Genomic DNA, 22,453 nt, shown 5'->3' with positions numbered 1-22,453 from the left:
AGCACGTACTATGTGCCAGGCACTGTGCTAAGCACTAGGGTTACAAAAAAGAGGCAAAAGACAGTCTCTACCCTCAAGGAGCTTATAATCTAATTGGTCAAAGGACGTGCACAATTTAGTGGCCTCTGGTACCATGTCCATAACTTTTGTTTTCATGCTATCAGTATATATCCTGTTCTGATTTTGCTTTACATCAATTCAGAAAGGTCTTTCCCTATCTCTTTACATTTTTCATATCTGTCCATCTTAATTGCAGTAGAGTATACCATAACATGAATGTGCCACAATTTATTTAACTATTTCCTTATTGGATATTCAGGCTGCTATAAAAAGCTCTGAACAGCTAGTTCTTTTTTTCCTTGTTGTTATTTTATAAGAAACACTCTCAGAGTATAATCCCAACAATTATATACCAAGTACATAATCCCAACAATGGAATCATTGGGTTAGTGTGTAAGTTTATTTTTATCATTTTTTTGTCCTTTGTCCTGCCAAATTGCTTTCCAAAAACATGCACCAGTTTGCAATTCTCCAAGCAATGAACAAATGCACCTGTTTTTTCACAAGACTTCCAGGGCTGAATTTCTTTGCTATTACTACTATTACTACCACCACTACTACCACTACTACCACTACTACTACTACTACTACTACTACTACTACTACTACTGCTACTACTACTACTACTACTACTACTACTACTGTTGCAGGCTGAGAGGTTGTGACCCCTCAAAGACCGGAGTACAGGACAGGTCATCTGGAATGAATTCACAGACTCAAGCATTCTTTAATTCAAGGTGGCAAAGATTTATTGTTACGCTTTTCAGCGGGCAAGGATTCTTAAAGGATCCTGCAACCTTAGAGAGGTACAGTTAAAGTTTATATAGGATAAAATACAATAAAACATGTGCCAAATATGCTAACTAGGGGATTCAGGGTAGGATTAGAGAGTGGTTAAGGAGTAGTCAGTTCTTAAAAGAACATGCACTTCTTGTACCTACTGCACAGGCATTTTACCCAGAGTTCACTAGGAAAAGCCCACAAGGGGGGCCACATGGAGGTGTGGTTTTAGGCCTGCTACGTCACTAAGTCAACTAGAGTTCAGGGTAACTGGAGTTGTCCAGTCTGCCACCAATCAGTGTCTTGTTACACAAGATAGATGTAGGGAGTATACATATGTCTTAAGTCTAGAATACAGTTAATGAGGAGCCCAGGATGTAGATAATGAGGTAGGGCAGTAGGATAGTATAGTAGTGGGTAAGTATGTCTTTATGACCCAGTGCAAAGCCAGTTTAAACTAATAAATCCTTCAGGTGCTGTTTGGAGCTGCACCAGGGAGAGAGATAAGGGTCTTGCTAGGGCCCACTCATGAGTAATTGCTAAGCACAGGCTCTTTGGGCTGGGGACAAACTGTCAGGGACAGTGTTTCTGAGGCTAGGGAGAAATTGGGGTCCAAGTACAAGCACCCAAACATAAGCACCCAAGCACCACATCACTACTACTTCTACTACCACTACCACCACCACCACTACTACTACTACTACTACTACTACTACTACTAGCTATTTGGTGGATGTGAGGTGATAACTCAAAAATTGTTTTAATTTGCATGATCTTTAGTGAGGTTGAACATTTTAAAAAGTGGTTATTAACAGTTTGTGTTTCCTCTTTTGAAAACTGTTCATAATCCTCTGACTATGCCTTACGCATGAGAGTGGTTTAAAAAAAAAAACAGAACAATTTCTTGTTTATTTTCAATGCCATATTTTTTGCTCTCATGTTTGCCATACGTAGTTTCCCAAATTTATTATTTTCATTTTGTGTGTAGTATATGGAGATATTAGATAGATAGTTTGCAACAAAGTTTCCCCAATTAGTTATTTTTAGAGAGTGTGTGTGTATGTATACAAAGTATATAAATATATGCATCTACAAATTATATCTCTGGAGATATATATCTTTATCTCTCTATAGAGATAGATACACTTTGTGTATACTTTATATATATGCACATATATATATAGATAAAGTACATCTGTAGATACATTTTTGTCTCTATAGTGAGATATAGATATACTTTGTAGATACATATATTTATATACTTTGTATACATACACAAACATATGACATATAAAACAAATGAGAAAGTGTTCAGAGTTTTAAAAAAGCAACTCATATAGATAGATAGCTAGATAGATAAGACTTTTTCAAGAGGAGGTCTCCCCTACCTGGCTACATTGGAAATGCCAATCTTGATTGGCATGGAATGGAAGCTTTAATCGGCTCTTTTTCTGACCTGGGCCAGGTTGCCTCTCCTTAGGAAATCTGGTGGATTTCTGTTGGGGGTTGGGAGGTGGTAGTGGCCATACTGGTGCTGGACTTAGTGCAGACACATGATTGGCTGTGGTCCTACTACAGCTCAGAACTCCCTAACTGAAGTGACCAGCCCTAGTCTCCTGCTGTAGCAGAGATCGTAGGTACCTACCAATTCTCCTAGCTATTATATTGTTTTTTGTTCTAAATATTAAAAAGTCTAATGTCATCAAGAGCATATATCTTAACCTTAACAATTCCTTCTAATAGTTTAATAGAATAAAGTTATCTCCCCTCCACAATTAATTTTCTTCCATTTTTTGGTAGTTCTTAAAAAAGTATTTAAACTATAATTTGCTGAAATATATTGTGGGAAATAAAAGTTTAAACTCATTTCCCCCCAAATTGCTACTTAGTTTTCACCAAGGACATAATTAATGAATCCTTTCCCCAGGTTTTTCTTTTCTTAATTTTAATAGGTTTACCAAATGCTAATCTTCTGCATACATTCAGTTGACCCTTTAAAAGAAATTTAGTAGTAAAGGAGAGGAGAGAGATGGGAAGGTAGCTATCTGAATGGAGTAGAAAGAACAAGGGAAAGCAAAGGTTTTTTAGAATGAGGGATCACATTCAAAGAAAGTAGAGAAGGTAGCCAATGGAGAGGAAGAGGTTGAAGCTCCATGAAAAAATAAAGAAAGACTGCTGTAGCTAGGTCCTGAAGGAGGCAGGCAGGATGGAGACCAGCAAGGATATCTGCACTTCTGTGAATTCCAAGATTCCTCAAGGCTACATTCTAAGATTTCTACTGTTTTCGAATTTTAAGATGTCAAAATGGGGCCACCCCTAGGGGGTGCCAGAGTCCAATCACACATAGCCTGATCCTTCTCATTCCAAACCACCCCACTAGAGAAATCTTACAGAAGCCGCCCCAGGCCACCTAGAGGGGTAGAAACCATCCATCCAAAAGCAGGAGGGGGAATTTATGGGTTAAATGTATTGAGGGAAGCCTCAGGATCTGTTTTAGCAAGTGGGGTGGGGGCAGTGCTTACAGCCAGTAGAGGGGATATCCAAGGCAATGTGCGGGGAATGGGGATCAGAGCCTGTCCTCCCTCTCTCCATCCCCTCCCCCCAGTGCTTGCTGAATGCCCTGGAGAGGAGAGCAAGAAGGGAAGGGAGCCTGGCCTCCATGGGGGGGCTGTGCCCTCCAGTCCCTCCCACCCCCTTTGTCCTCAGTGGCCCTGCTTCCCCAGGTCAGTGACCCATAAGCACAGTCTATCCATCCATCCATCCCCTCTGGAGAGGCCCTACTGAAGGTGGTGGTGTAGGGGGTCAAGGGTCAGAAGCCAAAGACTGGAAGAAGCACCCAAGGTCACCACCCTTTTCACATGGAAATGCTAAGAGACATGGTGGGGAGGGGGAGCAGACAAGGGTTGAGGGGGTAGGTCAGGAAGGAAGCCAGCTAAGCCTGTGTTCAGAGGCAGGTCCAGACCAAAAGAAAGCCACTAGCACCCTCTAAAAAGCAGACTGGATGCAGCTAAAGCTGTTTCTGCTCCTTCACAGAATTGCAGAATTTGAGAGTTGGAAGGGACATCAGTGGCCATCATGTTCAATTGTCTCCTGTGACAATACCTGACAAGGGGTCTTCCAGCCTCTGAGAAATCCAAGGAGGGGGCAGATACCGCCTCCCGAAACAGCTCATTCCTTTAAAAACAAACAAACAAATAAAAACAAAAAGAAGACCTGTGATTTCATCAGTGAAGGAATCAGAGAAATCCAGCTGAGAAATATTCTCTAGCAATACAAGTCAGCCCTTGCTCTCCAATTTATAATCTTACAGGGTTGCCTTAAGAGGTTAAGTGACTTGTCCAGGGTCACAGCTAGTATGTTTTAGTAGGGGCACTTGAATCTAGGTCTTCCTGACTCAGAGGCCAAGCTTTCTATCTGCTCTTCTGTTTCATCTACATCCTAACTTTGGACAACACTACTTTGGAAGTTTGTTGTTGTTGTTTTTAACAAAATTGAGCCTAAATCAGCCTTGTAGCTTCCACCCACTGTTTCTAGTTCTGTCCACTGGGGCCAAGCAGAACAAATATAACTTTCCTCCTTCTAATAGCCCTGTAAGTATTAGAACACAGCCATCAGGTCCTCCCTGAGGCTTTCTTTTTCAAGCTGCACATCCCCAGTTCCTTAAACTTCTTTTTTTTTTAAGTTAGGCAGTAGGATTAAGTGACTTGCCCAGGGTCACACAGCTAGTAACTGTTATGTGTCTGAGGCCGCATTTGAACTCAGGTCCTCCTGAATCCAGGGCTGGTGCTCTATCCACTGTGCCACCTAGCTGCCCCACCTTAATCCTCTTCTTATATGACATGGATCCAAGGCCATTTACCAGTGGACTTGTCCTCAGGACACTTTCTAGCTTATCAATATCCCTGTCCAACTGAGCTGCCTGGAATTGAACACAATGTTCAGATGTAGACTGACTAGGGCAGAGGTCAGAGGGGCTATCACGTCCCTGTTCTTGGAATTTCTGCCTCCCTTAATGCAGCCCAAGATTGCATTAATATTTTTGGCTACCACATCACACTGAAAGCTCCCATTCAGTTTACAGTTCTGCTGTCTTTCTTCTTCACACTCATTATAAATGGTAGCTGTGGTATAGTGGATACTTACATAGTCAGATGGCCTTGCACATAACAAGAGATAAGTATTTGCTGAATTGAATTTCATTAAAGAATCAAGATATAAGACCTTAGGCAAGTCACCTGTCCTTTCTGAGCCTCAGTTTCCTCACCTGAAAAATAAGGGGATTGAACTAAATGATCTTAAAGACCCTTTCTAACTCTAATATCACAAAATCCCAGACCTTCCATTGTTACCAGGATAGACTGTAAGCTCTTTGAAAGCAGGCATTTTTTAAAAAAACGGTAGGGGGCAGCTGGGTAGTGCAGTGGTTAGAGCTCTGGTCTTGGAGTCAGGAGGACCTGAGTTCAAATCTGACCTCAGACACTTGACACTTACTAGCTGTGTGTCCCTGGGTAAGTCACTTAACCGCAATTGTCTCACCAAAAAGCAAAAAAAAGAAGTAGGCATTGTCTTTAATCTTGCTTTGTATCCCCATTGCTTAGCATGATGCCTAACACATTTGCTGTTATTCAGTCTTGTCCAATTCTCTCTGACCCATGGACCATAGCACAATGGGTCTTCTTGGTAAAGACACTAGAGCAGTTTGCTATTTCTTTCTCCAGTGGATTAAGGCAAACAGAGGTAAAATGACTTGCCCAGGATCAGGTCTTTCTGACTCTAGGTCCAGCACCCTATTCACTGAGCCACTTAGCTACCTCCACCTAACACATAGTAGGTGCTTAATAAATGGTTGTGGCATAATTGACTGACACGCTGTGTACAGAAACAACTGGCAGATGTAATTGCTCCCCCACCATCAGGGTTCTTTGGAACATGGAAAGATTAAAACAGAGAAGGGCACATGTCTCAATTTTCTAAAAGGGGAGAAAATGGAATCTGCAAAATGGAGTCCAGTGGGCTTGTTTTTGATTCCTGGCAAAATACTAGAATGTGTGATTAAAGAGATGGGTTAGTAAATGCCTAGAAAAAGAAATGCCAATCATAAGGAGCCAGCAGGAAGGACAGGTCATGCCAGACTAACCTCATGTCCTTTTTTGACAGTATTATTGGCTCATCGATCAGTCATAAGTACCGATCTCTATCTTCACATATACATACATACATACATACATACATATGTGTGTACATACGTACATACATAGATGCAGCCATAACACCATTTTTGTAATTTACCTAGATTTTAGGATAGCACTTGATAAAGTCTTTCTTGCTGGACAAAATAGAGACATGTGAGCTAGACAATAAGACAAAGGATTCCAAACTCCTCCAACAGTCAGACTCTAAGAACAGTTATTAATGCTTCTATTTCAACCTGAAAGGAGGTGTCTAGTGGAATGGCCCAAGGATCTATGCTTGTCCCTGTACTGCTTAACATTTCCACTGGTGACTTGAATAAAGGCACAAATGGCCTGTTCATCCCATTTGTAGATGACACAAATCTAGAAGGGAGAGTTAACACTTTGAGTGGCAGATGAGTTAAAGGGTAATTTTTTCCCCCTCTGCTGAGATGTGGTTATTCATGTTTGTTTGTTTTATTCACTAATCAGATATTTTCGGGGGGGAGGGGATCCAGAGAGATCTCCACTGGTTGAAATGTTGGACTGAATGGAAGGAGATGATGTGTAATTGGAATAAAAGTAATCTTACACTTGGGTTCAAACAATCAACCTCAAACACACTAGATCTGGAAGGGAAAGGTGGTTAAGCAGCAGTTCCCCTGGAAAAGATCTAGCAGCCAGTTTTAGAGGTAGCTATGTTAAGAAGTAGGTAAGAGCATTAGACCTGGAGTCAGGAAGAACTAAATTCAAATTCTGTCTCTGATACTGTGTGGCTCTGGACAGGCTGCTTAGCCTCAGTTTCCTCATCTGTAAAATGGAGATAATAATAGTACTCTCCCTCCTCATCTGCATCTCCAGTATCCTTGGCTTCCTTTAAGTCCTAGCTAAAATCTCCCCTTCTACAGGAAGCCTTTTTTGATCCTCTTAATTCTAGTGCCTTCTCTTTGTTAATTATCTCCAATTTGTCCTGCCTAAATCTTCTTTGGACGTGATTGTTTACATGCTATCTCTCAAATTAGACTGTAAGCTCCTTGAAGGCAGAGATAGTAATTTGCCTTGCTTTGTATTCCCAAGGCTTAGCATAGGCACATAGGAAGAGATGAATGCTTGTTGACTGCCTGAGTGACTGACGACCTCACAGGGTTGTTGTGTAAGGATCAAATGAGCTAACATTATATAATGGATAAATGCTATATAGTAATACTAATAACAATAATAATCAAATAAGTAATATATAGATAGATATGTAGAATAACTAAATATATAGATAACTTATTTATAAATATATTAATAAAAATCTATTATTTATATGTGGCATTTGTACACTGTATAATGTTTGATCAATAATAATCTATTAATCTATCTAATAATCAATAATTCTATATTAATTATAATAATAACAACAAAATAGCTAATATTTATATAGGGCCTACTATTTTCCAGGCACCGTGCTAAGTGCTTTACAAGTATTATCTAAAAATAAAACACACAAATATTATCTCATTTGATCCTTACAACAACCCTGGGAGGTAGGTGCTAATATAGATGAGAAAACTGAGGCAGGTAGAAGTTAAATGACTTGCCCAGGGTCATACAATTAATAAGTGTCTGAGGCTGGATTTGAACTCAGCTCTTCCTGACTCAAGGTCCAGTACTCTATCCACTGAGCTGAAGTACTTACTACTTCTAGCTCCCTGGAGGCTTTAAGAACTGGAGGTTCAATAGGAATCACCAGTGTGATATTATAGCAAGAATCTAATATAATCTTGGGCTGCCTTAAGAGAAAAATGATGGCCTGCACTTCAGAGATGAAAGACATAGATAGAACATTTATTAATTAGCTTATTATGTGTCAGGCACTGGTATAGCTCTGGATCTCTGCACACCCAGTGTACTGTATTCAGTCTGGACCCTCTGTTTCAGTAAGAACATTGAAGGAGGTGGAAAGGCCCCCGTGGAAGGTAATCAGGATGGGGTAGGACAAAGAAACTGAGGAGGTTTAGCCAGAGGAAGAGAAGACTTGGGAGTAGGGAAGTGGGGACATGACAGTGATCTTTCAGTATCTGAAGGACTGGCATGGGGAAGAGGTATTGAATTTATTCTATTTGGACCCAGAGGGCAGAGCTAGCAGCCGGAATTGCAGAGAGGTAGATTTAGGCTTGAGTTGGGGAAATATCTGCCAAATAAACTAGGACTATCTACCTTGGGAAGTAATTGGTTCTCCCTTTGAGAAGTCTCAAGCAAAGACAGAACAGATGATGACTTGTCAGGCATATGGGGGACAGAATTTGGACCAGATGCCCTCTGAGATGCCTTTCAGTCCTAGAGCTATGAGCATCAGACTTATAAGTCAGGAGGACCTGAGTTCAATTCTGGCCTCAGATACTTACCAGCTGTGTGGCCCTAGGCAAGTCACTTAACCTCGGTTGCCTGCAAAAAAAAAAATCATCTTGGTTCCTCTGTTGAAGATGGATTTCAGACAAGAGAGATTCAAGTCAAGAAAGATTTATTATGTGCCAGGCATTGCATGAAGTGCTGGGGATAAAAAGACCAGGGAGACCCTCTAACGGGATTCTTAACCTTTTTGTGTGTTTCATAGACTCCTTTGGGTCTATGGGGGGAAGCTTATGGACCTTTTCTCAGAATTTTGTTTTTAAATGCCTTAAATATAATACAGATAATTGCCAAGAAAGCCAATTATATTGAAATGCAATCACTGCGGCACATAGGTGGAACAATGAATAGAGTACTAGCCCTAGAGTCAAGAAGACTTGAGTTCAAATGTGACCTCAGATAATTACTAGCTGTGTGACCCTGGACAAGTCACTTAACCCCGATTGCCTCCAAAAAAAAATGCAATCATCAAAAAAAAATTTAAGACTAGTTCAACAACTGTAGGTTAAGAACCCCTAGTTTTAGTGGGAGCGTTGCAATAATCCAAGTGACATGGGATGAGATGTTCTGTGTGAGGAGACAGATGGGATTGATTGAGAGAGTTGTTGGGGACAGAGAAACAGCAGGATTTGGCAATTGTCGAGGAATGTGGGGTGGGGGAGAATCAGAAGCTAAGGATGACAAGGGTGCAAACATGGGTGACTTGGTGCCCTAGGACAGTAATAGGGAGATTTGGAGGAGGAGGGAGCTTGCTGGGAAGTGGAATGCCATGAAATCTTCCAGTTGTCCAAACCCACATGCACCTGTTCTTCTTGGAAACACTGTCCCACCCTAAAAGAAAAGGAGGGAGGCAGGGCAGCCTTAGCCACCAGTTACTGTTAGGGAAAGCAAAACCTGCCCTTCAGGTGGGTGCCTGCTGCAGGTCTGACATGATCTGGGAAAAGGGGTGGAGATTTTCCCAGTGGCCCAGTCGCTACTGTTGCTGCTGTGGTTCGCTTGCAGGGATTAGGTTATAACTGCCCCGAGGGGCTTATATAAGACCAAGATGGGGAGGGAGGTTGGGAACAGTGAGTCAGTAAACAACATATATTAAATGCCTACCATGTACCAATTGTTGGGGATACTAAGAGGAAAAAAAACCAGTTCCTGCTCTCGTGGAGCTTTCAGTCTAATGGAAGAGACAACATACAAACAACTGTGAAACATCTATCCATCTATCGGGAGAAAACTGGAACAGCAGAGGGTAGGGTCCTAATGTATGGGGTGGGGAAGGTTGGAGGAACCTATTTTTATCCAGAGTAGTTATGGTTGTGTTGGAGATAGTTGAATTATCACTGGGGTGAGATCCAACCCATCTTTCCACCCTCCAATTAATTGGTGACATACTGTACCCCAGGAGACCCTGCCCCTCATCCCTTTTTGAGACTACAATCCTAATGGATAGACTCCTGGACCTGGAGTCAGAAAAATATAGGCTCACATACCCCCTAGCTGTATGACTTTAGGCAAGTCACTTAACCTCAGTTTCCTCATCTATAAAATGGGGATAGTATTAGCACCTACCTTCCAGGATTGTGGTGAAGATTAAATAATATTTGTAAAGTGCTTTGCAAACCTTAAAGTATTCCATAAACATTAGATATTATTATTATTGTTGTTACCATCATCTGTTTCTCTCATGGTGTTGGGTCTCTACCAGCCTATGGTGGTGGCCTTGCAGAAAGGGCCCAGAGCAATGCCCCACATCTCCTGGTCATAGCTGCTGTCCTCTGGTCCCAGAGGAGGAGAAGGAAGTGAAGCTGGGAAGAGACAACAGAAAGCAGTCTTCCTGGGTCAGGCTTCCCTGCCCCTCCCCCTCCCCCGCACCCGAGGAGTTGTTGGTCGCTGGAGAACAATCGCCCCTATCTCCCCCTCCCCCTCCCAGAGCCCAGCCTTCTTCTGCCGAGGCTCTGGCCTCAACAGCCCTGGGGCGGCCCAGGTTGAAGGTCAGCTCCCTGCCCTTTTCTCATTCAAATCAGGTCACTCCCTGGGGAGGCTGTGGGCTAGAGCCTGCACTGAACAGCAGGGGAGAGACTGACACGCTGGGAGAGAAATCAGAGATAGGGAAGAGACAGGGATGGGGACCAAGACTGAGACAGATCTGGATCAGAAATGGAGACGTAGTGACCACTGGAGACAGGGGAAGGAACACAAACATTGAGAAGAGAGAGAAACCCCAGCCAATCCACACACCCATGCAGACGCTGCCATCAGAGCCATGGAGGAGACTAGAGGATTACTGGGCTTTAAAGATCTGAGGTCTCCTAGTCCACGAGTGTCAAACTCAAATAGAAGCAGAGGCAGGGGGAGGAGGGGGGGCCACTAACTAAACTGTGCTTAAGGATCCCTACAGACTTCATGTTGATGTAGAAAATTATATTATATATTAAACTATAAATATTATATATTTTATAAATATTAACATTAACGTTGTTCTATGGCATTTTTATTTCTTTTGTTAAATATTTCCCAATCACATTTATTCTGGTTCTGGCTGCACTCGGGAGTGTTGAAGGCTGACTGTCTGACATCTTTGATCTAATCTAACCCCTCATTTTACAGATGAGGAAACTAAGGCCCAGAGAGAGTAAATGACTTTGCTGGTGTCCTGCTGTGGCAGAGCTAAAATACAAACCCAGTTCCCCTGATCCTAAAAACAGTGTTCTTGCCATTTCCCTAGAAGAGAGGATTGGACAGGATTGGAGTCTCCATCTCATTGTTCCCATTCTGCAGAAACAAAAACTGAGGTCTGGGCATGGATAAGGCCCAGAAACTGGCAGCACTGCTTCCCGGGTTTGGTTGAAGCTGTATCTCTCCTTCCCTGGGGCTGTCTGAGTTGCTAGCCCATTCCTGGACTACATACCTATTACCACAGCTCTCCCCACTGAATTCCTGGAATCTTATAAAAGCACACATTGAAGGAGACTTCAGATCCTCATTCAGCTTTTTAGAGGAGAGGAGATAGATACCCAAGAGGGGAAAGGATTTTGCCCAGGTCACATCCAGGCTTCCAAGCTTTGGAGCCAATGTTCTTCTGGTCACATTACAAAGCTGCCCCTACCCAAGGGCCCCTACTCCCCTGGATGATGGCCTTGCCCTCCCAACCTTGATAGGGGCCTGAAAGCTCCATGAGGAGGGCTTCCTTTCTCTTGATCTATTCAACCAAGAATTTGACCTAGCAACAGGCCATTTTCCCAGGCAGAAAAGGGGTCCCCAGAGGAGGGTAGAGGCCCACCAGGCCCAGCAGGGACAAGGGATTAGTGACCACAGGTGTCCTTATAATGGGGGAAGCAAGGAGAGGCCCTTAAGCCCCAGCTCAGTAATCCAAGCTCCAGTCTTTGTTTCCCTGCTATGGAGAGCCCAGGTGTGCTTCACCTCTACAGGTGTGGATGGCCAGAAGAAGAGCCTGCTAGGGGAGGCACATTCATGCTGGGATCCCTTTCCCCTCTCAGGCCCACAATCTCCCTCCTGACTCAGGAATTTGGGAGGGAGTGGATATTCAATCTCATGCACATGATTTAAAAATATCTAAACTTTTTGTTTTTTCAATTAACAAGCCTAACCTCTCTTCCTACCTCCCCACCCCCCAACTGAAAACAGGAAAACCTAAGCCTTCATAACTGATATGCATGGTCAATTAAAGCTTCCTTCCATCAGCCATGTCCAAAAACCTACTTCTCATTCAGCACCCTGGCTACATCAGCTCTCTGTCAGGAGGTGGTCCTCTGGAATCATTGTTGGGTCATTGCATTGGTCAGACTTCTTTCTTTACAATGTTGTTATGATGAATATAATAACATGGTAAATAACTTAGAAAATAGGGAGAGTATAGACATATTGGGGGTGTACACAGTCAGTACTTTTTAGGCAGGACAGAGACCCAGGTCTTCCTGATTCAGGGGCCTCTTCTCTAACCATTAGACCACACTACCATTTTCTCTTGAAATTACTTGTATCATTTACCTATCTGCCTCCAGCACAGCATAAGCTTTAAATCAAGAACATTTTGTATTTGCCTTTTTATCCCTATACCTATTATTCCTTGCACATAGTAGGTACTCAGTAAATGCTTATTTAATGAAACTGAAGTTGCTTAAACTTTCAGGACCACAGTATCCTGCTCTGAGAGTTAGACTCCATTTAATATAATTGGCTTCCTTTATAATTCTATGTATTTTATTGTATGCATTCCTAAGCACGACCCTGAGAAGGGGGTCTTGTTCAGGCTGCCTGCCAAAGGGGTCAGGGACATAAACGAGGGGAAGAGCCCCAGATGAGGTGATCATTAACATGCCTTCCAAAGTCAGATCTGTGATGCTCAGACAGAAAGCAGCCACACGGCTTTCAATCCTCCCCACAGTTCAGAAACTGCTTTCTCCAAGGTTACCAGGGATCACTTAACAGCTAAATCCGATGCCCTTTTCCCAGTCCTCATCCTTCTTGACCTCTTTGCAGCTTTTGACACCGATGACCACTCTTCTCTCCCCTCCTCCCAGAGCTTCTGAGACATTGCTTTCTCTGGTTTGGGACTGCTCCTTCTCAGCCTTCTTCACTGGATTATCATTTATCTCCCTCCCATTAAGTTTTGTCCCTTGCCCTCTTTTCTTATTCCTCTAATCTCTCTTGTGATTGCATTAGCTCCAATGGATTCAATAAGTATCTCTACCCAGCTGACCTCCCCACCTCCCCAAAGTTAATAGCCAACTCTAATGGTCCTCCATTACCAACTAGCTGCTGAATATCTCCGATATAGGCATTGCCTACTCAGCAGATCCAAAATGGAAGTCATTATATTTTCCCTCTCCTCCTCTTCCCCAAGACTCCTGCCAACAACCAAATCTCCCTATTTCTACTAAGTCCACACCATCCTCCATCTTTCTACTTATGAAGCTTCACAGAGTCATCCCTTACTCTTCTCTCTTCCTCACCCTCCAAAGTCTTGTAGATTCTTCCTCCACATGTCTGTCTACTTTTCTCTCCTTTCATAGGGTTACCAATCTCACTCTCTTCTTTATTTCTTCTCACACTGTGTTGAAGTGGATACAGCAGTGGGCCTGGAGTCAGGAAGACTCATCTTTGTGGGTTCAAATCTAGCCTCAGATACTTACTAGCTGTGTGACTCAGGGCAAATCACTTAATCCTGTTTGCCTCAGTTTCCTCCTCTGTAAAATGAACTACAGAAGGAAATGGCAAACCACTCCAGTATTTTTGCCAAATCCCAAAACGGCTGTTCGGAGAGTCAGAAATGACTAAGCAAACACAAATGACCTTGGCAAGTTATTTATCCTTTCTGGGCCTTAGTTTCCTCATTTGCAAAATGGGGGGTGTTATCTAGGTAGTCCTTGATTTCTGGAATGCTCCTCCCTCTCTTAGAATCCCCTGGAATCCTTTAAGGGATCTGTCAGGTCTCTTAAAGCTCTAAATCTGTATCCTACTCACTCTCCTGCTCAAAAATCCCCAGTGGAGGGGGCAGCTAGCTAGTGCAGTGGATAGAGCTCCAGTCTTGGAGTCAGGAGGACCTGAGTTCAAATCCCATCTCAGACACTTGACACTTACTGTGTGACCCTAGGCAAGTCACTTAACCCTAATTGCACCTCACCAAAAAAAAAAAATCCTTAGTGGTTCCCTACTGACCCTAGGATAAAAAAACAAAGTCCACAGTCTGTTAATTAAAATCATTTAGTCACTTACAAGGGAGGCTAGGTGGTGAAGTAGACAGAACACTGGTCCTGGAGTCAGGAGGATCTGAGTTCAAATACAGCCTCAGATGCACTAGTTGTGTGACCCTGGGGAAGTCACTTAACCCCGATTCCCTCTGGGAGGAAAAAAAAAGTCCTTTACAATATAGCTCCTTCAAATACCTAGAAAAACTGGTCTACTTGCAGTTCTCCAAACCTGACATTCTACCTTTATGTAGGCTCTGCTTCTCACCTGGAGAGCACACCCTTTTCAACATAGTTTCTTAGAATCCCTGACTTCCTTTAAGGCTCAGGTATCACTTATGGGGAAATATTTCCTCTTTAAATTATCTTATATTTACACAGGTGCTCACATGTGGTGTTCTTCAGTAGAATGTGAACTCCTTGAAGGGAGGGACTATTTTTTCTTTTTTGTCTTCTCATTCCCAAGGCACATTCCCTTGTAAAGAGTTGTAGTGTTTGTTGAATTGAATCACTGAAGACTTGGCATCTGAGTAGAAACGTTTACTAGCATTTCTGTCAAGTGGACAGCTAACCTCAGCTTAAAGTCTCTGGGGGTGGGAGAGGTCAGTGCCCCCTGGAGGGGAGGGAAAGGGAAGAGAAAGAAGGTATGTGTCTGTGGGGTTGGAGGGAGGGCTCTCTGACATGGAAAAGAATTATTCTTTCTAGTAGTAAAGAGCTTAGGTTCTAGGATAGCGCTAAGATAGAAAACTAGGTAGGGTAATTGTACCAAGGTCAAGTACAGAGGGCCCAGGAGGGAACTGCCTTCTCTCCACCTTAGAGTCAACAGGGGAGGGGTTCATTTTCCCACAATGGACCTTTCTTTCTGACACAAGCCATACCAGCTGAGCCCTTCTCAGCTTTGGAAATGTAAGTAGAAAAGGGGGGGTGGTGACTTAAATTCCTCTGAACTGCTGTCTCCCCCAATTCCTGGATTGCCCGGTCAACTATGTGACCTGACTCCTGTAGGCCTGGGGGTTCTGTTTAGAGTTGGGTTCTTCATCCTGTCACCTGGTGGAGTGGGACACAGTCCCTGGCCCTCCAGAGCCTCTCTTACTGGTTCTGGGTGAGCGTGTGGAGGATGATTATAAGGACAGGGTGGTACTGTGAATTGTATTGAGCATTAGAGCCTGGGTTCTAATTCCAGCTTTGACACTAACTAGCTGTATGACTTAGGCAAATCACTTCCTTCCTCTGGGTCTCAGTTTGGCCAACTCTAAAATTAAATGGTCTCTTAGAAGCTCTGGCATTCTGTGTTCTAAGGCCCTCCTAGTCCTGATATCATTTTCAAAAGCCCCTTCCAGCTCGGATATTCTGTGTTCTAAGGTCTCTCTCAGTCCTAATACTGAGTCTGTGGGTTCATGGGTCCCTAGGGGGTGGGGCTAGAGTGTGGGTCACTTCCCTGCCCTGGGCTGGGGGAATGAGAAAGGTCTGGCTGGCAGTTCTCACAGGCCCGGGCCTTAAAACAGCCAGATGGGCCTGGCAGGCGCCTTTGTCCCAGCCTCCTCTCAGTCCTCCCCACCCCCAGCCCCAGGACACAGTGCCTAGCCTACAAGGTCAAATGTTAACTCAAGTCTCCCCCCCCCCTTCCTGGGGCCCAAAAGTCGTTGTTGCCTAGCGGGGAGCCTGAAGTGCGGGCGGGGCCATCGGTCAGGCCGGGCCATTGGTCAGGCTGGAAAGAGGCCCAGGATGGGGAGGGAGGCCCTGAGACACTCCTTGCCCTCTGTTCCCCTCCCCCAGGCCAGCAGGAATGTGGTGAGGTGGGGTTGGGGGGGTGAAATCCCCTCCCGATTGAAGAATGACCAGAATCTGGCCCTCAGCCACAGATTCTGGTTAAACAGGCCCCTTCTGAGACCTGGGTTTCTCTCCCCCCACACTACTCCTTTTCTTCCCCATGGCCTTTCCATATCCTAGGTCAGGGTAAGGATAGTCTGTGTATGAGCCCCTGGTAGAACTAAACCATTGAACTCTCACCCTCTCAGTGAGCCCCATCCCCTTATGAAAGTTCCCTATCTCATCTCAGTCCTTATCCTATTCCCTGAGACTTTATCTCCTCCACCCAGCCTCCACTTCTCACTGAGCTCCCATCCATTCAGTGATCTCCCATCTCCTCCCTGAGCTCTCATCCTTCAATGAAGCTAACATACTCTAGTCACCGATCCTCCATCCTTTTACAGACCCTCAACTCCCCACAGAGTTCCCACCCCCTCACTGAGCCCTCATTCCTTTCCAAGTCCCAACTCCTTCACTGAACCCCATTTCCCACCACCCACCAACTCACTCCTTTCCTTCTTGTCTTTAGGAGTTCGGTTCCTCTCAGGAAGTAGAGAATCAAGGAACAGAGAACACAGTAATACCGGCAGGAGGGGTTGGGAGGGGGAGGTTACTTAACAGCAGAAGACTGAAGGTGGGTGAGTGGGAAGGCCTTTTGTGGAGATGTGAGATCTGGCCTAAGTAAGAAGTGCCAAACAACCCCAGATGCCCTGTCCCTTCCCCTCGAACTCCTGGTTCCAGCAAGTTCTGTGTCCTTTGAAGGATTTAGGGAGGTGTGTATGTTGGAGGGAACTCTGCTGAAAGAATGTGGAAGACAACTTTGGGGTATATTCTAGAAGAGGCATTTTGTGGTGCCAGTGATTCTGACCAAATTCTTAGCAGGCATTTGGGATGGGGGAATGCTGACTTGACATTCACACAGTAAGCAGGGCTCTTAGAGGCCATTCTATTTCAACCCACACCAGAACAGGTGACCCAGAACCAGGCTGAGGATGAAGAAGGGGAGATGTTGACTGCCCCTCCCCCTATCTTCCCCAGGTACTGATGGAGCGTGGGCTGACTGGGCACACACTCAGATCAGAGACATTCCCCATTCTTCAGCTCTGCTCGGGCTGAAACTTAATCCTCCCATCCCTGGGCAGCCTTTGGGAGGAAGAAAGGGAGGGGGCGTGCTGAATGTGTGTTGGGGGGGCAGTGAGGAAGAATAAAAGAGGCACTGACCTTAGGTGCCTTAGGCTACATAGGGTGAGGCTCGTTTAACACAGTGGCAGTCTGCCAGAACTCCCAGGACCACCTCACAATGTGCAGAGTGTCCCTTCAGGGGAGGCCCACATGCTTTCACTTAGGTCCTCCTCTTTCTCCCCTGGGGACCACCTGGCTCCAGGTCCCAGCTTTTTCAATTCAAGAAATACATTAAAAGCCCAGCCCAGGAAATTACATTGGGCCAGGCCCTGGGACTACTGAAGGAAAAAACAACAAGAAACATTCCTTGCCCTCAGGGAGCTTAGATTCTCCCCAGAAAGTCGTGCTGTGCCACCTCACTGAGCCCTTAACCCTCTGACTGCAACTCCCCCAGGATCCTTCTCCCACCCTGCATTTCCCTCAACACTGTAATCTGTACCTAAGAACCCTTTTAACCTGTTGTTCTATTTACTCCCCAGGTTCCCTTTTGAACTAGAATTTAATTTTTATAGGTGTCAAGGTTGGCAGAAGACTTTCCTCACCATAACCCTATGAGTGCAAAGTGCTGCTATCCCCATTTCACAGATGAGGAAACTAAGGCTCAGAGAGATGACTTGCTCAAGCAAATTGTACCCCTGGGATCAGCACCCTGATCTCTGGACTTCAAATCTATCAAGCTCCAACCACAACCAGCTGCCTTGCCTTTCCCTCTCTTTCTGGGTCTGTATTCCTTTTCCCTCTGGAGAGGTGATGATTTCATTTTTCCTTTTTGCATTCACTTTACTTAACAGTGCCTGGCATGCAGAAGCCACTTAATAAATGCGTGTTGATTGACTGGTGGATCCTGTCCACTCTTGATCCTCCTTCTGTCCCCAGTTTGGCCTGTACAGCCCAGAGTCCTTCCCTGAGAGCCAAAGCCACAGTCCTGACATCTGACTTCACACACCTCCCTCACCCTGCTCCCAACCCAGACTGGTGGGGAGGGATAGTTAAGGAATTGGAAAGAGGGGTCATGTAGGTTTGTTTTTGCCCTCCCTCTCACTTGGCAGACTGGAAATTTCTCTCCTGCAGTTCCCTGAACACAAGATATAAGGTTACACTCACAGGAAGATTCTTCCTTTCCCCTTGCTGAGGAGCCCCTTTTGGAGAGACAGTCTTTGCTTCCAACTCACCCGAGTCCAACTCACCCGAGTCCTTTCTGCTCAGGCTCAATAATTTGTGGACAGTCAGACCTCTCTGGAGAGGTCAGAAGTGACTTAGGTCACAACTGCCCCCTAGCCAAGCCAAGGAGGTCGTGGCACAGGAGGCTAAGGACCAGGCTTCCAGGAGGCCAGTGGCTCCTCTTCTGCCCTGGTCGGTATGGTGGGATCACCCAGCTACATGACCCTAGGCAAATCACCTTACTTTTGCAAACCTATTTTTTCCTGGGGATAGTGAAACTCACTTGCACTCTCTATCTCCTCACAGGGTTGTGTCCAGGAAAGCACTCTGCAAATCTTCTGGAGCTATAGAAGTAAGCTGTTACCACCACTATTAATAACTGTCCCCAGTGGGAAGGAATTTCTCAGGCCATTTCCTGACAGTAGGTTGGGGAAAGGGCTGCTTTGCCAATGTGATTTGAAGGGACAGGAGAGCGAGGACTGGGACATGAAAGGCTGGAAGTGGAGGCAGGTCTATCAAGTGAATCATTTTGCTAAGAACCTCTTCCTGTCAGTGACCAATGAGAGGCATCCTGGGACAGGGGAAAGGGCACAGGATTTGGATCCAGAAGACTGAGGTTTATATCCCACCTGTCACCTGCTGCCTCTGTGAATCTGGGCAATTTGGATCTCAGTTTCTCCATTTGCAAGCTGGGGTGAGAGGTGGGGAGGGGGGATGGATTGGAGAGCCTTTAAAGTTCCTTCCTGTTCTAATGATTTCTATGATCCTACTCTCTTTCCTCTCCCTCTGATAAAGGTAAAGGCATTTCCAGGCAGACGTGTGGTAAATGGGGGTGGAAGTGCAAGATCAGTTTATTAACACTGCTGAAGCCCTCCTTTCCTTCTTTCCCCAGCTCCAGTTCTGGTCCATTCAAAGTTTGATTCCCTAGGTAATCTTTAATATCAGCACTCTAGCTCAGGCCAGCAGGGCAGGACTGCCAGACAGAGCCCAGTAGGCTGGCAGCCCTAATGGCCAGGCTCACCCACCTGAATCCCAAAAGAAGCTTCAGCACTTATTAACCCAAGAAAACCTTTCATCCAGGCCCCCCTCTGACTGGGCTAGTCCCTCCCCCAGCACCTTCTCTTTCCTCTCTGGCTCAGTCCCATGGCTCTTAGGCCCCTATTTCAATGAATTCACTTCAACTCATTTTATGGATGCTCTTATGGGGTCCTCTCTGGGAGATACCATGGCTTGGAGGTCAAAGCAGAACACCAAAGCTTGGAGGGCCCTTAGGACAGACCTAGGATATGTCTTAGAACATAGAATACTGGGGCCGGGAGGAATAAAGAATGTCAGTACTGGGAGAGTCCTTGGAACACAAAATGTCAGAACTGGGAAGGATATTACAATATAGAGTATCAGAGCTTCGGGGTGGGAAGATATAGGAACGCAGAATGTCAGTGCTGGGAGAGCCCTTAGGACTGAGAATGTGGGAAGTGGGAGAGATCTTAGATCAGAAAATGTAAGAACTGGAAGGGACCTTAGAACCAAGATGTGCAGAGCTGGGAGGGGGCCTTTTAAGTCATGGATCCCTTTTGGCAATGTGATAAAGCCTAAGGACCCTTCTTAGAATAATGTTTTTAAATGTATAAAATACATACAATTACAAAAAAAACCCCAATGATATTGAAATATAATTACTAAAATACTTTGAAAAGCCAAGTCTATGGACCCCAGGTTGAAAACACCTGATCTAGTCTGACCACCTCATTTTACTGATAAGGAAACTTGAGACCCCGGAATGGGAAATGAGTTGCCCAAGGTTATAAAGGTAGTTATTAGTATTAGACACAGGACTAGAAGAATCCAAGTCTTTAGATTACAACTTCAAGCAAACTTCGAATTTCAGGAACCCAACCCCTCCAGTTCCCTTTGGGTAGATACTATAAGGATGATAACAGAGATGGAGGGGGTGGTGCACGTTACCTGATAAGAACTGAGTTAAGGTGAAGGATGGCAGGATAAACCCAAAGTGGACCTTTCAGAGCTCTAGAGAACTGGTGTTCCTAGCTTGGGATCATAGGAAAAGATGACAGTCGATGGCCATTGGAATCTCCAGTCCCTCCTCCCTTAGAGTACTTCTCTGTCCCCTTCTTTCCTCTCCCCCTCCACTCCAATTTAGGATGTGAAATTGGTTCCTGGAAGAACTAGAGAAGAATCTCAAATAGTTCAGAGAAAGCTGCTCAGTGTCAGACTTCCAAGGTGGGCCCAGGGCATCTGTAATTCCCTTTTTCTATTGACCTAGGCCAGCCTTCCCTCCCTGCTTTAGCAAAGAAAATAAAGAGGTGGGGAGAAGGGGGTAAAGACAGAGCTCAACTTTGGCCCATTTCCTTGTCCAGGCAGGCACCGAGGTGGCCGGAGCAGGGCGGAGGGGAGGGAACCGGTTTGTTCTTCGGTCTGGCCTCCTGTCCTGCAGAACCCAGGTTCTGCAGGGCCATGGGGGGAAGGGGCCACTCGGGTCACTGCACATGGTAGGGAGGCGGAGGTGGGGGGCGTGCTCTGTAGGCTGTACAGGGGGCTGAGTCTCCTGGCTGTGAGGGGGCCCTGGAGGGGGGAGCGGACGTTTTGCAGCTTTGTGTAGCGCCTGCGTATTCCGGACAGGTCCTCCCCCGCAACTCCCCCACCCCAGGCGGGGAGGGAGTGTGGGGGAGGTTCTGCGGAATGTGGGGAGAAATGCCAGGGCTATGGGAGCAGCTCTGGACTTGTGTTTCCCCTGGACTCGGAGCGAGCGAAGGATGGGAGGTCGATGCCTTGGACCCACATTTGTGCCACGTCGTCCCCAATAAATGCAGCAGCATCCCCTATCCCCCCATCCTTGGGGCTAAGAAAGCGGCCAAGTGGCGGCTGTAGCTCTGGGCAGTGGAGAGGAAGGAGGACCCGGGGATCGGGAGACTGAGGGTGGAGGTGGGGGACCAAGAGCAGGGGCTGCAGTGCAGTGGCGAAGGGGTTAAGGCTTTGCAGCCGCTCGCGCCCTGGGGGGAGGGTCAGGCCTGAGCAGGCACATTCCTCCTCCCTCCCTCTCCCTCTCTCTCTCTCCCTCCCTACCTCCTCCTCCTCCTCCTCCTCTCTTCTTCCTCCTTCTCTTCCCCCCCCAACTCGTGCCCGGGCCGGGCGCGCGCTCTCTGACACCCATGTCCTTATAAGGGCGGCCGTCGCCCGGGCAACCGTCCTTCTCTCTCTCTCTCTCTCTCTCTCTCTCTCTCTCTCTCTCTCTCTCTCTCTCTCTCTCTCTCTCTCTCTCTCTCTCTCTCTCTCTCTCTCTCTCTCTCTCTCTCTCTCTCACCGCCCCTCCCCCCCTCCCCGCTTCTCTTCCGAATGGAACGTTGTGTGTCAAACCGGCCGCAGCGCGAGAGCTCGGAGGAGCAGCAGTGGCGGCGGCGGCTACAGCAGCAGCAGCCTTAACAGCCGGGCGGCGGCGGCCGCTGCAGGGACAGCGCCGCGGAGGCTGCAGCCTGGAGCAGACCCTCGCGCCCCGGGGGCTGCGGCGGGAGCCGTACTAGCTGACACGGCGCGGGCCAGCCCTGCCGGGAGCGGGGGCCGAGGCCGGACCCAGGCCGCGGACCGCCACTCTCGGCTGCCCCTCCCTTAGCGGAGCCGGAGCCCGGCGGAGGCGGAGGCAGGAGGAGGAGGTGGAGGAGGGAGGGGCGCCCGCCCGCTCGCCTGCCGGGGCTCGGGAACTTGCCGCGCCTCAAGTTGCAGCCAAACTTTCCTTGTCGCCGAGCTCGGGCAGCCGGAGGAGGCGGAGGCATTGCGGAGGCCCAGCCCCGCTAAGTTTGCCCCCGGCGCGAATAGGAGAGGAGAGGAGAGCGCCCAGGGCCGAGGCTCCCCGAGAGCCGGAGCGGCGGCGGCGGCAGGAGCAGAGGCAGCCAGCAGGAGGAGGAGGACGAGGAGGACGAGGAGACGAGGAAGGAGAGGGGAGGAGGGAGGAGACGGACAGCCCGCCCGGAGGCCAGGCCCCGAAGTTTCCCCGACGCGGGGAGGAGGAGGAGCTGGGAGGAAGGCGGAGAGGCCTGCGTGGGCCAGAAGGGAGCTGCCCAAGCCTCCGGAGCAGCACGAGTGGGGGCTGAGCCCCGAAGTTTCCCGGGCGCGGAGAGGAGGAGGAGGAGGAAGAGGAGGAGCAGCTGGGAGGAAGGTGCGGGCCGCAGCTCGGCC

At 46.7% G+C, this 22,453-nt stretch overlaps 1 long non-coding RNA gene across 1 annotated transcript; it reads right to left on the bottom strand.

The window, feature by feature from the left end:
* Positions 1-9,551: 9,551 nt before the first annotated feature.
* On the bottom strand, positions 9,552-15,652 carry LOC110196201 (uncharacterized). Its single transcript, XR_002321144.2, has 2 exons — positions 14,139-15,652; positions 9,552-10,207 (listed from the first exon to the last, which is right to left on the bottom strand). It is a non-coding gene; the product is annotated as an uncharacterized LOC110196201 (long non-coding RNA).
* Between the last annotated feature and the right edge of the window lie 6,801 nt (positions 15,653-22,453).

This window comes from Phascolarctos cinereus, unplaced genomic scaffold (assembly GCF_003287225.1).
Source record: "Phascolarctos cinereus isolate Bilbo 61053 unplaced genomic scaffold, phaCin_HiC Scaffold_4;HRSCAF=312, whole genome shotgun sequence".
NCBI lineage: Eukaryota > Metazoa > Chordata > Mammalia > Diprotodontia > Phascolarctidae > Phascolarctos > Phascolarctos cinereus.
This window is presented reverse-complemented; position numbering and strand designations above follow the sequence as displayed.